The 16,420-nt window shown below is 42.3% G+C and overlaps 1 long non-coding RNA gene and 1 pseudogene across 3 annotated transcripts in view; one reads left to right on the top strand and one right to left on the bottom strand.

Annotated features, from left to right (window-relative positions):
• LOC110489226 (kelch-like protein 4) overlaps window positions 1–8,726 on the top strand; it is a 40,781-nt pseudogene extending 32,055 nt beyond the window's left edge. Inside the window, exons 8-11 of the transcript XR_016486383.1 lie at window positions 4,494–4,656; window positions 5,153–5,365; window positions 7,818–7,989; window positions 8,141–8,726. The product of XR_016486383.1 is annotated as a kelch-like protein 4 (transcript). The remainder of the gene's footprint in view (window positions 1–4,493; window positions 4,657–5,152; window positions 5,366–7,817; window positions 7,990–8,140) is intronic.
• Window positions 1–16,116, bottom strand: part of LOC149978360 (uncharacterized) — a 441,331-nt gene extending 425,215 nt beyond the window's left edge. For both annotated transcript variants that reach the window (XR_016486385.1, XR_016486386.1), the window contains exons 1-2: window positions 16,040–16,116; window positions 15,608–15,669 (exon numbers count right to left, since the gene is read on the bottom strand). This is a non-coding gene — a long non-coding RNA (uncharacterized LOC149978360). The remainder of the gene's footprint in view (window positions 1–15,607; window positions 15,670–16,039) is intronic.
• Window positions 16,117–16,420: the final 304 nt, after the last annotated feature.

Genomic DNA, 16,420 nt, shown 5'->3' with positions numbered 1-16,420 from the left:
TGTACCTACCTAAAGAGTCTCTCTCTCTCTCTCTCTGTCTCTCTTTGTCTCTCTCTGTCTCTCTCTCTGCCCCTCTCTCTCTCTCTACCTCTCTCTCTCTCTCTGCCTCCCTCTCTCTCTCTTTCACTCTCTCTCACTTACACTATTCCTATATAACACCTTGGCAGACTACCGTACGCCTGCTCTGATTTTCTCTTTTCTCATACGTTTCATATCAGGAATGGCTTGATTCACAGTTGGAATTGGTCTATGCCTGTGTACTGAGGATCTCTAGTCAAGTATTCATCTCACTCGTCTGTGAGATGTGTGGTTGACATTTATGAGCTATGGGTGAACATGTTTCCCCCAGAGGTTACAGTGAATAGTATTACCGGGTCTCCTTTCATCGGGGCTGTAGCAGATAGCTCTTATACTTTGCTTGTGGTGAGCACGGTTTTCCTGTGAAGATGTGAGGAGCTGCATGTGCTGCTGGCTATGGAAAAGAAGGGAACGACTTTTTCACATGTCAAATCAACCACAACTGGTTTAATTAAAATTACTATTTCGGTTTAACGTAATTCGTACAGAATGTAGAATGTTTTATACCCGATGTTCCTTTAGAATAATGTTGTGCCCTAAACCAGAACATTATCAGACAAATATATACAGTGCATTCAGAAAGTTTTCAGACCCCTTGACTTTTTCCAAATATTGTTCACCTACAGCCTTATTCTGAAATGGAGTAGTTTGTTTTCACTAATCAATCTACACACAATAACCCAAAATGACAAAGCAAAAACGGGTTTTTAGAAATGTTTGCAAATTTATAAAAAAACAGCCAACTGAAATAGAACATTTCCATAAGTATTCAGACTCTTTACTCAGCACTTTGTTGAAGCAACTATGGCAGGGATTACAGACTTGAGTCTTCTTGGGTATGACGCTGCAAGCTTGGCAAACATGTATTTGGAGAGCTTTTCACACCTGTATTTGGGGAGCTTCTCCCATTCTTCTCTGCAGATTATCTCAAGCTCTGTCAGGTTGGATGGGGAGCATCGCTGCACAGCTATTTTCAGGTCTCTCCAGGGATGTTAAATCTGGTTCATGTCCGGGCTCTGGTTGGGTCACAAGGACATACAGAGACTTGTCCCAAAGCCACTCCTGTGTTGTCTTGGCTGTGTGCTTAGGGTTGTTGTCCTGTTGGAAGTTGAACCTCCGCCCCATTTGGAGGTCCTGAGCGCTCTGGAGCAGGTTTTCATCAAGGATCTACAGTGGGGCAAAAAAGTATTTAGTCAGCCACCAATTGTGCAAGTTCTCCCACTTAAAAGGAAGAAAGAGGCCTGCATGGAGGAATGGGCCAAAATACCAGCAACAATGTGTGAAAACCTTGTGAAGACTTACAGAAAACGTTTGACCTCTGTCATTGACAACAAAGGGTATATAACAAAGTATTGAGATAAACTTTTGTTATTGACCAAATACTTATTTTCCACCATAATTTGCAAATAAATTCATTAAAAATCCTACAATGTGATTTTCTGGATTTTTTTTCTAATTTCGTCTGTCATAGTTGTAGTGTACCTATGATGAAAATTACAGGCCTCTTTCATCTTTTTAAGTGGGAGAACTTGCACAATTGGTGGCTGACTAAATACTTTTTTGCCCCACTGTATATATTTTCCTCTGTTCATCTTTCCCTCGATCCTGACTAGTCTCCTCTCAAACGCTATCATGTTGTATGGGGAGAGTTGCTGAACAGGTATTTTCAGGTCTCTCCAGAGATGTTCGATTGGGTTCAAGTTTTTCCCTCGATCCTGACTAGTTTCCCTGCAGCTGAAAAATATCCCCATAGCACGATCAAATCAAATCAAATGTTGTTGGTCACATACACATGTTTAGCAGATGTTATTGCGGGTGTAGCGAAATGCTTGTGTTTCTTGCTCCAACAGTGTAGTAATATCTAACAAGTCACATCTAACAATTTCACAACAATACACATACAAATCTAAAGGAAGGGAATCAAAAATGTATAAACATTTGGACGAGCAAAGTCAGAGCGGCATAGACTAAAATACAGTGGAATAGAATAGAATACAGTATATACACATGACATGAGTAATTCAAGATATGTAAACATTATTAAAGCGGCCAGTGATTTAAAGTCTATGTACATAGGGCAGCAGCGTCTAAGGTGCTAGTGCTGGCTATTTAACAGTCTGACGGCCTTGAGATTTTTTTCAGTCTCTCGGTCAAAGATTTGCTGCACCTGTACTGACATCGCCTTCTGAATGATAGCTGGGTGAACAGGCAGTGGCTCGGGTGGTTGTTGTCCTTGATCAACTTTTTGGACTTCCTGTGACATCGAGTGCTGTAGGTGTCCTGGGGGCAGGTAGTTTGCCACCGGTGATACGTTGGGCAGACCTCACCACCCTCTGGAGAGCCCTGCAGTTGTGGGCGGTGCAGTTGCCGTACCAGGCAGTGATACAGCCCGACAGGATGCTCTCAATTGTGCATCTGTAAAAGTTTGTGAGGGTTTTAGGTGCCAAGCCAAATTTCTTCAGTCTCCTTGAGGTTGAAGAGGCACTGTTGCGCCTTCTTCACCACACTGTCTGTGTGGGTGGACCATTTCAGTTTGTCAGTGATGTGTACCCAAAGAACTTGAAGCATTCCACCTTCTCCAACATGGTCCCTGTTGATGTGGATAGGTGGGTGCTCCCTCTGCTGTTTCCTGAAGTGCACGATCAGCTCCTTTGTTTAATTGATGTTGAGTGAGAGTATATTTTCCTGGCACCACTCTTCCAGGGCCCTCACCTCCACCCCTGTAGGCTGTCTCTTCATTGTTGGTAATCAGGCGTACTACTGCCACCACCATCCTTCACTGAAGGTTTGGTGCCAGGTTTTCTCCAGACATTGGCATTCAATCTTGGATTCATCAGACCAGAGAATCTTGTTTATCATGGTCTGAGAGTCCTTCATGTGCCTTTTGGCAAACTCCAAGCGGGCTGTATACTGAGGAGTGGCTTCCGTCTGACCACTCTACCATAGGAACTCTACTAGGAACTACTAGGAACTCACTGTTCCTAGGCTGTAATTGGAAATAAGAATTTGTTCTTAACTGACTTGCCTAGTAAAATAAACAGACCCTTCTTCCCTGATTGCTCAGCATGGCTGGGCAGCCAGCTCTAGGAAGAGTCATGGTGGTTCCAAACTTCTTTCATTTTAGAATGATGGAGGCTGATGATGAAGAATGATGATGATGAAGAATGATGATGTTCTTCGGGACCTTCAATGCTGCAGAAATGCTTTGGTACCCTTCCCTAGATCGGGTACTAGGCACAATCCTGTCTCGAGCTCTATGGAAAAGTCCTTCCACCTCATGGCTTGGTTTTTGCTCTGACATGCACTGTCAACTGTGGGCCTTTCCACATCATGTAAAATCTATTTAATTTTCCACAGGTGAACTCCAATCAAGTTGTAGAAACATCTCAAGTATGATCAATGGAAACAGGATGCACCGCAGCTCAATTTCGACTCTCATAGCAAATAGTTTGAAAACTTATGTAAATATGCTATTTTTTTTCTTTCTAAAATTTCTAAAAATCTGTTTTCACTTTGTCATTATGGGGTATTGTGCATAGATTGATGGAAAAAATAACAATTTAATCAATTTTAAAATAAGGCTGTAACATTAACAAAATGTGTTTAAAAGTCAAGGGGTCTGAATACTTTCCGAATGCTCTGGATAAATCTATCTATTGTGTTGTACAGTAACTTCCTATTCATTGTTGTTGGAAAATCACTTTCCTCAGTGACCCCAGCAATAGCAGGATTAACAGTGTTTTATATCCATCCTGTTTGGACAACAGACCTGGGTTCAAGTACTATTTCAAATCGTTCAAATACTAAGTTTGCCCTAGCCTGCCTGGTTCTGCCTGGTTCTGGGTGTGCAGAGTTTGTAGTTTTGGGATTATTCTATTGGTTCCATTAAGCCAAGCAAGCTTAATCAAGTGGAAATAACGTATTTGAAATGATTTCAAATGGTATTTGAACCCAGGTCTGTTTGGAGAATAGAATAGCCTACATTCAGACAGTTCCACACAACGGTGACTCATCCAACAGCACTTTAGCTGTTCTAAAATGAGCATCATGGTTGATGCCTCTGGTTGAGCCACACACACACACACACACACACACACACACACACACACACACACACACACTGTAGGCTCTGGTTGAGACACACACACACAGTAGGCTCTGGTTGACACACACACACACACACACACACACACACACACACACACACACAGTAGGCTCTGGTTGAGACACACACACACACACACACACACACACACACACACACACACACACACACAGTAGGCTCTGGTTGAGACACACACACACACACACACACACACACACACACACACACACACACACACACACACACACACACACACACACACACAGTGTAGGCTCTGGTTGATGGTTCCCTCCTCTGTGTAACTCTCCAGGTATAACAGTGTTGGAGGGCCCCATGTATGCAGTAGGCGGCCATGATGGATGGAGTTACCTGAATACGGTGGAGAGGTGGGACCCCCAGGCTAGACAGTGGAACTACGTGGCCAGCATGTCCACCCCACGCAGCACCATGGGAGTCACCGCACTCAACGGGAAGTAAGTGGCTGTACTAAAACATTATGACGGCATACAGTATCAGTTGTTACTAAATCACAAGCTTTATTTTTGACATAACGCACAACATGAAAAGGAGAATTTCTTACACACTTAGAAGCTGATAACCAGCACAACAGGACAAAATAGTTCTGCTTCTTCTTATGTAACACATTTTGGCGAATGCCTAGCCTTCGTATTAAAACAAGAATGCTTTTCTACGTGTGTAAGCCTGGGCCTAGACTACCACAGCTCTACGTTACATAACGCCACACAACAACGGACCGTTGTGCAGTGTGTTTTCACTCTATAAAACCCTTTTTAGATTGTCTTCCCGAATCTGGGTAACAAAAAATAGACAACAAGGAAGGAAGATGTTTCCTTTAACCCTCCATTCCTCTCTGCTAAGGACGCCTGAGATTTTCCCTCCCTTAAAAGAAGATTTCATATCTGAGCAACATCCAAAATACGATTTGTAACACTTTTATTGTCCTTACAGATTGTTTGCAGTTGGCGGTCGGGATGGGAGCTCGTGTCTGCGGTCGATGGAATGCTTTGATCCACACACCAACAAGTGGAGTATGTGTGCCCCCATGGCGAAGCGGAGAGGAGGGGTGGGTGTGGCCACGTACAACAGCTTCCTCTATGCTGTGGGTGGTCATGATGCCCCGGCGTCCAACCACTGCTCCAGGCTAACAGACTGTGTAGAGAGGTAAACAACCACTGTCCCAGACTAACAGACTGTGTAGAGAGGTAAACAACCACTGTCAGAGGCTATCAGACTGTGGAGAGGTAGACAACCACTGTCCCAGACTCTCAGACTGTGTAGAGAGGTAGACAACCACTGTCCCAGGCTGTGTAGAGAGGTAAACAACCACTGTCCCAGGCTAACAGACTGTGTAGAGAGGTAAACAACCACAGTCCCAGACTAACATACTGTGTAGAGAGGTAAACAACCACTGTCCCAGACTGTGTAGAGAGGTAAACAACCACTGTCCCAGACTAACAGACTGTGTAGAGAGGTAAACAACCACTGTCCCAGACTGTGTAGAGAGGTAAACAACAACTGTCCCAGACTAACAGACTGTGTAGAGAGGAAGACAACCACTGTCCCAGACTGTGTAGAGAGGTAAACAACCACTGTCCCAGACTAACAGACTGTGTAGATAGGTAAACAACCACTGTCCCAGACTAACAGACTGTGTAGAGAGGTAAACAACAACTGTCCCAGACTGTGTAGAGAGGTAAACAACCACTGTCCCAGACTGTGTAGAGAGGTAAACAACCACTGTCCCAGGCTATCAGACTGTGTAGAGGTGTAGAGGTAAACAACCACTGTCCCAGACTGTGTAGAGAGGTAAACAACCACTGTCCCAGACTGTGTAGAGAGGTAAACAACCACTGTCCCAGACTGTGTAGAGAGGTAAACAACCACTGTCCCAGACTGTGTAGAGAGGTAAACAACCACTGTCCCAGACTAACAGACTGTGTAGAGAGGTAAACAACCACTGTCCCAGACTAACAGACTGTGTAGATAGGTAAACAACCACTGTCCCAGACTAACAGACTGTGTAGAGAGGTGAACAACAACTGTCCCAGACTAACAGACTGTGTAGAGAGGTGAACAACCACTGTCCCAGACTAACAGACTGTGTAGAGAGGTCAACAACCACTGTCCCAGACTAACAGACTGTGTAGATAGGTAAACAACCACTGTCCCAGACTAACATACTGTGTAGAGAGGTAAACAACCACTGTCCCAGACTAACAGACTGTGTAGAGAGGTAAACAACCACTGTCCCAGACTGTGTAGAGAGGTAAACAACCACTGTCCAAGACTCTCAGACTGTGTAGAGAGGTAAACAACCACTGTCCCAGGCTATCAGACTGTGTAGAGAGGAAGACAACCAATCATAGCTCTGTTCTACAATATGGCTGCGTATAGATTCTTGGGAGTTGCACACTTCCCAAAATGCATTTAACAATGTGAAAACTCCCTTTAGCCCAGGCTTACACCAATCCAATGCTTTTGAATCCATGACAGAGATGTAAGTGCACACTTTTGGGAGACGTGCAGATAATTGAGATGCAGCCTATCTCAGTACTGTACTAGATTTGGGATGTGGCCTATCTCAGTACTGTACTAGAATTGGGATGTGGCCTATCTCAGTAGTGTACTAGAATTGGGATGTGGCCTATCTCAGTAGTGTACTAGAATTGGGATGTGACCTATCTCAGTAGTGTACTAGAATTGGGAAGTAGCCTATCCCATTACTGTACTAGAATTGTGATGTAGCCTATCCCAGTACTGTACTAGAATTGGAATGTAGCCTATCCCTGTACTGTACTAGAGTAAAAAACTCAACATCGTGTCTTGTTAGATTTTATAAGGGTGAAGTATAGCTATGCATATAGAAACAAGGAGTTGGGTGTGTGTCTTGTTATGTCCCTTGAGGTGAGGCATTGGCCGTGTTCGATAGCATCAAAACCGTGATGTATCATGGGTAAATTGTGATTGGATGATTGATCTACAAAGGAATAGTGAGTAGTTATTTATGATGCAAGGTGATTTGTAGATCAGTCAGTCTCAACTTGCCTTCAAAGTTGGCTGCAGTGTCAAACGCAGACATTGAGATTGTTCCACATCGCAGGCCGACTACCGACTGACAGATCTACAAAAAACCTTGCGTCATAAATAACTACTCATTATTATTTGTAGATCAGTCACAATTTACCCCCAGGCACATTACAGGTTTGATCCTCTTGAACACAGCCATTATCTCTGTCTGTCTGCTTGTACAGGTCAAACCCAAGACACGTCATTGTTTCCATTGGAGCTGGTTTTAGCAGTGTGATTATCTGGCTTCTGCTACCCCCTGCTGGCTGTTCTGTAAAAATCAACCTGTATCTGATACACACTGCATGTAACCCTATCAATGAACAGAATACCATCATGTCAAAACAATTAAACAGAAAATGTCATTAAAAAAAGTTTATTTATTTTAAAAAAATACAACAAAATATTTTCTCCCACTCAAAATATATTGTTGAATTCATCCATGGACAAGCTTAATCTTTGTTCTGTATCTCTTAAATATCCCAGTGCTCACTACTCTTCTTCGGGTATTTCTCTTCATCCTTGTATTTCCTCTCTGTCACTGCAGGTATGATCCCAAAACAGACACATGGACCACGGTGTCCTCTCTGAGTGTCCCCAGAGATGCTGTAGGTATCTGTCTGCTAGGAGACAGGCTATATGCTGTCGGAGGATACGATGGAACGTCCTACCTGAACAGTGTTGAGTCCTATGATGCACAAAACAATGAATGGACAGAGGTAACTTGAATCATTCCTTAGATCTTCTTAGAATGCTTTTCGACCCAGAAATCCAATAGCCAGGCACAACCTTTAATTTCCATTCTGTAATATTTTTTTTTAAGACGGACTGAATGACCTTTCATTACCCTTTAATGTATGTCTCCAACAGGAGGTCAATCTCAACATTGGAAGGGCTGGAGCCTGTGTTGTAGTTGTGAGAATACCTTAAGGACTACAACTCTCTACAACCCCCTGGAATGGCACACGGAACACATGATATGATGTCACCACTGATGTCACCACTGAGAATGTTTTTCCATCAGTTTTTCTACTGTAAAGACAAACCTCTACTGCATTCCTCACAAACCAATGTTTCCATTAACAGTGATTTTCATTGTCCACTTGAAAGTATTTTATCTTTGATTATAAGAACGTACTTTACCATATCTAGAGATCAAGTAAGTGGTTAGTTGTGGTTAAAAATATTAGGAAACTTTGCCACACTCTCCTGGTTACTCTGTTAAAATGCTCTATCAGAAAATAATGATCAGAAAATAATGATCAGACAATAATGTTCTCTATATGATACAATGAAAGAAATGACATTTATTAATTGATACTTTTACATTTATTCAGCAACATTCTATATTTGTCTCATAATTTGTCACATAATATTTTTTCTCGATTTATACTCCTATGTATATCTCGCTTTTAGCCACTTGAAAATTAAAGGTACTTTTTCTATTTTTACTACATCTCTGTTGCTAAACTGGATTTCTACTCTTGGACAAAACGTTTTGAAGAAGGATCACTGTGAATAATACTGAAGATGAAGAGTTTGCAAAGTGCAATACCGGGTACGCTCTACCAGAACAATTTGAGAGAGTTACTCATGTTGCTCAACAACTGTGAGCTGGATATAGTTATTTTCGAAAGGAAAGAAATCTAACAAAAAGTTTCCAAAATATTTGTTTTTCTTGGAAGCTATATCTGAATTACACCAAAGTCATTACCCAGTCTTAGAAATGTTTTGTACATGTTTTAAAAAATATATACAAATATATCATATTGATATTTCGCATTACTACAAAGATTTTAGTAGGTTTGCTAAAATTGCAGTCATCTTTCCAGTGTTTCTTTTTATATTTTGGCATGCTAGTTAATATTCATTTGTAATTAAACAATATAGAATTGTTTTGGGATGTTTCGTTAGGATTCCCATTAGCTGTTACGAAAGCTGCAGTTAATCTTCCTGGGCTCCACATAACACATGAAACATGACATTAAACAGAATATTAATAGACAAGAACAGCTCAAGGATGGCACTACATCAATTTAAAAATGGCACATGTTGCCTACATGTCAATACATACACTCAAACTATCTAGGTCAAATAGGGGAGAGGCGTTGTGGGGTGAGGTGTTGCTTTAACTGTTTGTTTTTTTTTAAACCAAGTTTGCGGTTCATTTGAGCAACGGAGTTCCACACAATACTGTCTCTGTATTATACTGTACGCATTCTTGAATTTGTTCTGGATTTGGGGACTGTAAAAAGACCCCTGGTGGCATGTATGGTGGGGTAAGTGTGTGTCAGAGCTGTGTGTAAGTTGACTATGCAAACAATTTGGGATTTTCAACACATTAATGTTTCTTATAAAAAGAAGAAGTGATGCAGTCAGTCTCTCCTCAACTCTTAGCCAAGAGAGACTGGCAATGAAGAGCAAGACGTGCCGCTCTGTTCTGGGCCAGCTGCAGCTCAACTAGGTCATTCCTTGCAGCACTCGACCACACGACTGGACAATAATGAAAATAAGACAAAACTAAAGCCTTGCTTTTTGGAGTGGGATGACATAAAAGCAGAGCAACTCATTATTATGGACAGAAAGACCCCTCACCATCTTTACAACCATTGAATCGCTATGTTTTGACCATGACAGTTTGACCATGACAGTTTATTTAGTCTCAAAAACTTGTTCAACAGCCACACATTCATTACCAGATTCAGCTGAGATCTAGAACTTAAGGAATAAATTGTACCAAATGCAATGCTCTTAGTTTTAGAGATGTTCAGGACCAGTGTATTACTGTATACTCATTCCTAAAGGGTTTCAGTGACTTCATTAGCTGTAGTTGCTGATGTGTATATGGTTGAAACATCCACGGACACACAGGCTTTGTTTAATGCCAATGGCAGGTCATTGGTAAAACTAGAAAAGAGTAGAGGGCCTAGAGAGCTGCCCTGTGGTACACTATACTTTACATATTTGACATTAGAGAGGCTTCCATTAAATAAAAACCCTCAGAGTTCTATTATATAGATAGCTCTTAATCCTGAGTGGCGCAGCTGTCTAAGGCACTGCATCTCAGTGCAAGAGGTGTCATTACAGTCCCTGGTTTGAATCCAGCCAGGCTGAATCACATCCGGCTGTGATTGCGAGTCCCATAGGGCGGCGCACAATTGACCCAGCGTCGGCTGGGTTTGGCCGTAGTAGGCCATCATTGTAAATAAGAATTAGTTCTTAACTGACTTGCCTAAAATCCGCAATATGGCAGAGGTTGAAAGACCATAACGCAAACATTTTCTGAATAACAGGTTATGGTCAACAATGTTAAAGGCTGCACTGAAATCTAACAGTAGAGCTCCCACAATCTTCTTATTATCAATTTCCTTCAACCAATCATCTGTAATGTCCGTTGTTAAATGAAGACCAAGGTGCAGCGTGGTAGGCGTACATTTTCTTTAATTATAAATGTTCCACCAAAAACAATAAACAACTCAACGAACGTAAAGCTAGGAGTGCAAACACATGCAACACACAAAGACAAGATCCCACAACAGAAGGTGGGAAAAAGGGCTACCTAAGTATGATCCCCAATCAAAGACAACGATAGACAGCTGCCTCTGATTGGGAACCATACTCGGCCAACAAAGAAATATTAACATAGATTTCCCACCCAAGTCAGACCCTGACCTACCAAATAGAGAATTTACAGGATCTCTAAGGTCAGGGCGTGACAGTACCCTCCCGCAAAGGTGCGGACTCCCGGCCGAAAACCTGAACCTATAGGGGATGGTCCGGGTGGGCATCTACCCTCGGTGGTGGCTCTGGTTCAGGACGTAGCCCCCGCTCCCTACGCTGATCCATCCACTTCTGTGGAACCGGACCGCGAAACGTTGCCGGAAGAACCGGACCGTGGATCTGGACTGCAGATCGTCGCCGGAGGCTCCGGACTGGGAACCCCCGCTGGAGGCTCTGGACTGCAGCTTGTCGCTGACGACTCCGGACTGCGGACCGCCGCTGGAGGCTCCAGACTGGGGACCGTTGCTGGATGCTCCAGACTGGGGACAGTCGCTGGAGACTCTGGACCATCGCTGGAGACTCCGGACTGGGGAACGGAGGCTGGAGGCTTTGTGCCATGGATTATCACTGGAGGCTCCAGGCCATGGATTATCACTGGAGGCTTCGTGCCATGGATCATCACTACAGGCTCCGGGCCATGAATCATCACTGGAGGCTTCGTGCCATGGATCATCACTACAGGCTCCGGGCCATGGATCATCACTGGAGATGTCGGGCCATGGATTATCACTGGAGGTACCGGGCCATGAATTATCCCTGGAGGCTCCGGGCCATGGATTACCACTGGAGGCTTCGTACGTGGAGCCAGAACAGGTCTCACCAGACTGAGGAGACGTACTGGAAGCCTGGTGCGTGGAGCTGCCACAGGGCTTACCAGGCTGGGGAGACATACTGGAGGCCTGGTACGTGGAACTGGACCAGGTCTCACTGGACTGGGGAGATGCACTGGAAGCCTGGTGCGTGGAGCAGGCACCGGATACACTGGCCCGTGGAGGCACACTGGAGGTCTCGAGCGTAGAGCTGGCACAACCCGTCCTGGCTGGATGCCAACTTCCGCCCGGCAAATGCGGGGAGCTGGCACAGAGCGTACCGACCTGTGAATGCTCACTGGAGACACCGTGCGCATCACTGCATAACACGGTGCCTGACCAGTCACACGCTCCCCACGGTAAGCATGGGGAGTTGGCTCAGGTCTGAACCCTGACTCCACCAATCTCCCCGTGTGCCCCCCAATTTTTTTGGGGGGGGGCTGCCTCTCGTGCTTACTTCGTTGAGCTAACTCCTCGTATCGTCGCCATTTCGCTTTCGCTGCCTCTTTCTCCTGGCCTGCGTCCAGGGTCCTTTACCATCCAGGATCTCCTCCCAAGTCCAGTCCACCTGATCACGCTGCTTGGTCCGTTGGTGGTGGGAGCTTCTGTAATGTTCGTTGTTAAATGAAGACCAAGGTAAACAACTCAACGAACGTAAAGCTAGGAGTGCAACACAAAAAGTCAAGATCCCACAACAGAAGGTGGGAAAAAGGGCTGCCTAAATATGATCCCCAATCAGAGACAACGATAGACAGCTGCCTCTGATTGGGAACCATACTCAGCCAACAAAGAAAATAAATATAAACACAGATTTCCCACCCTAGTCACACCCTGACCTACCAAATAGAGAATTTAAAGGCTCTAAGGTCAGGGCATGACATCATCAGTCATTTGTGTCAGTGCAGTACATATTGAGTGCCCTTCTCTATAAGCATGCTGAAAGTCTGTTGTTCATTTGTCTACAGAGAAATAGCATTGTATTTCATCAAACACCATTTTTTCCCAACAGTTTGATAAGAGCTGGTAGTAAGCTGATAGGTCTGCTGTTAGAACCAGTAAAGGACACTTTACCATTCTTGGGTAGAGGAATTACTTTGGTTTCCCTCCAGGCCTTAGGACAAATACTTTCCTCTAGGCTCAGATTAAAAATATGACAGCTATAGTGTCAGCTAGCTTTCCATCATTATTGATCAATAACAATTTTTCCACACTAACTTTACAAAATGCAATGTTTTTCTTTCATAATTTATTTTTTATGCATGAGTATGATGGCTCACTGTTTGTTTTTGGCATTTCCTGCCTAAGTTTGCCCACTTTGCCAACGAATAAAAAATTATTGGCAACAGGGCCTCCCGAGTGATGCAGCGGTCTAAGGCACTGCATCGCAGTGTTCCCAGGCTGTGTCACACCTGGCCGTGACCTGGAGTCCCATAGAGGGGGGCTGGCTTCTGGGTTAAGCCGGCGGGTCTTAAGAAGCGTAGTTTGGCGGGTAATGTTTTGGAGGACGCATGACTCGACCTTCGCCTCTCCCAAGCCCATTGGGGAGTTGCAGTGATGAGACAAGGTCGCAATTGGATATCACGAAAAAGGAGGTCAAATACAAAAACATTTAAAAAAAAATTGGCAACATCAAATGGTTTTGTGATGAATAAGCCATTTCATCTGAGTTGAATCGGTCTTTCTAGACATAATTTTATTTCAAGTACTACAAAGTTATTTCCATCATTCTTTATATTATTGGTCTTGGCTTCATAACACAGTTTCTTCTTCTTTGTGTTGAGTTTAGTCACATAATTTCTCAATTTGCAGTAAGTCAGCCAGTCAGATGTACAGCTAGACTTATTAGACACTCCCTTTGCCCCATCTCTTTCATCCATACAGTTTTTCATTTCCTCATCAATCCATCGTCAATCCAGTCAGTTTCGGGAATAACAGGTGCATGTTTATCAATAATTGGAGGAAGCAATTTGATAAATTCATCAAGTGCAGTGTCTGGATGCTCCTCATTAATCACATCAGACCAACAAATATGTTTAACATCATCCACATAAGAGTCACAGCAAAATATTTTGTATGATCTGTTATACACTATTTAAGGCCCAGCTGTTGGAACCTTGTCTTTCCTGTATATAGCCACTATATTGTGATCACTGCATCCAATGGGCACATATACAGCTTTAGAACAAAGTTCTACAGTATTAGTAAAAATGTGATCAATACATGTAGATGATCTTGTTCCTGTAGTGTTTGTAAACACCCTGGTAGGTTGATTAATAACCGGAACCAGATTACAGGCACTGGTTACAGTGAGGAGCTTCCTATTTGAGCCTGGCACCTTGATGATTATCAGTCAATATTCAGGTCCCCAAGAAAGTAGACCTCTCTGTTAACATCACGTACACTATCAAGAAATTCACACATATTATTTAGATACTGAATGTTAGCACTTGGTGGCCTATAGCAACACCCCAAAAGAAAAGTCTTTAGATATGCCAAGTGAACCACAGCACTTAAATAACACCCGACATAAAATCTTCTCTAAGCATTACAGGGATATGTCGCTGAATATACACAGCAACACGTCCCCAATAAGCATTCCTGTCTCTTCTATAGATGTTACATCCTTGTATTGTTACTGCTGTATCATCAAATTAATTATCGAAGTGAGTCTCAGAAATGGCTAATATACTGTTATTTATTTTCATTTAGCTTTTCTCTAAGGCTACATATATGAATATGGGCTATTTTCAGTACTTTCCTGGGTAAATTATCAAATTATTTTACTTCATGTTTGGTACTGTTGTCACTTTTGTATTTTGGGCAATTAAAAAAAAAATCATGATTTGACACAAATGCAGATCTAGAAATAAAATGTGTTCATTGTCTCCTTTGTGTCTTTTAGCCCCGTTTATAACTGGTGCTTGCATGCGTCCTTTTAACCTGTTGTTGTCCACATTCTGATGATGCCCACATTTTTAGACAGGTGTAAACGTTTTAAAAGACACATCTTCCTGACAACGAGTGCAAATGGATCGGGACAGTCAAACCATTTAAATCATAATTATAACACCCACCCTAAAATCATTGACAGGTAGCACCATTGACTTATTTATTTATTTTAAGACATATTGATGGTATAAGTATTATTTAAAAAAGGTAAATCTGTGAAATAATTAGAATACAAGGAAATCTGTTTACAAAGCGACACATTTTAATACCATGTGTGCAGGCAACAAACCTTGATCAGATAGTGATTAGATCATACTGATCAGATAAGGAAACATACATGTTAGCACAAGGTGTAAACAAAGCTTATGTGACATGGTAGGAACCATGTTTCCCAGGGAACCCTAATCAGTTGTGAACATCTAAAAATGTGTAGAAGCATCTCAATGGACATGGAAAGAGGTTGCAACTTTGTATCTGTGCCATTATGGCGTCTGTGACAGCATGGGCAGTGCCATTGAGTCTATCTCCCATTTAAAGTTGTACATTTACTTTTTTTGTGTGTGTTTGAAAAAAGTGGAAGTGGAGAGTGGAAATGGGGCACAAGCAGTGAGTTGAATCACACTTCAGGTGATTGTCTTTCAGTTTTATGTCCCATACTTGCTACAAGGAAACAAAATTTAATGGGCAAAATCTGTTGTTTTATTTCTGGTAGGATCTTAACCTTTCTGATCTCCCCATCCCGGATCCGGGATCGTGAATACAGACTCAAGCTCATTACAATAACGCAACGTTAACTATTCATGAAAATCGCAAATGAAATGAAATAAATATGCTAGCTCTCAAGCTTAGCCTTTTGTTAACAACACTGTCATCTCAGATTTTCAAAATATGCTTCTCAACCATTGCAAAACAAGCATTTGTGTAACAGTACTGATGGCTAACGTAGCATTTAGCATTAGCATTCAGCTGGCAACATTTACACAAAAAAACAGAAAAGCATTCAAATAAAATCATTTACCTTTGAAGAACTTCAGATGTTTTCAATGAGGAGACTCTCAGATAGCAAATGTTCAGTTTTTCCTGAAAGATTATTTGTTTAGGACAAATCGCTCCGTTTTCTGCGTCACGTTTAGCTATGAAAAAACCCCTGTATCCAGGATTGTGTAAATCTATCAGCAAGCTCATTAGCATAACACAACGTTAACTATTCATGAAAATCGCAAATGAAATGAAATAAATATGCCATCTCTCAAGCTTAGCCTTTTGTAAACAACACTGTCATCTCAGATTTTCAAAATATGCTTCTCAACCATAGGAAAACAATCATTTGTGTAAAAGTAGCTAGCTAGCTTTAGCATTTAGCGTTAGCATTTAGCGTTAGCATTAGCGTTAGCATCCAGCACGCAACATTTCAACAAAAACATAAAAGCCTTCAAATAAAATCATTTACCTTTGAAGAACTTCTGATGTTTTCAATGAGGATACTCTCAGTTAGATAGCAGATGCTCAGTTTTTCCAAAAAGATTCTTTGTGTATTAGAAATAGCTCCGTTTTATACATCACATTTGGCTACCAAAAAAACCCCGAAAATTCAGTCCTCAAAACGCGAACTTTTTTCCAAATTAACTCCATAATATCGACTGAAAACATGGCAAACGTTGTTTAGAATCAATCATCAAGGTGTTTTTCACATATCTCTTCATTGATACATCGTTCTTGGACACATGGTTTCTCCCCTGAATCAAATGGTAAAGTAAAAGCAGCTGGCAATTGCGCACCGAATTCCACGCAGGACACCAGGCGGACACTTGGAAAATGTAGTCTCTTATGG

This window comes from Oncorhynchus mykiss, chromosome 14 (genome assembly GCF_057628025.1).
Source record: "Oncorhynchus mykiss isolate SJ-2025 chromosome 14, ASM5762802v1, whole genome shotgun sequence".
NCBI lineage: Eukaryota > Metazoa > Chordata > Actinopteri > Salmoniformes > Salmonidae > Oncorhynchus > Oncorhynchus mykiss.
Note: the sequence above shows the minus strand (reverse complement) of the source record. Positions and strands in the feature narration are given on the sequence as shown.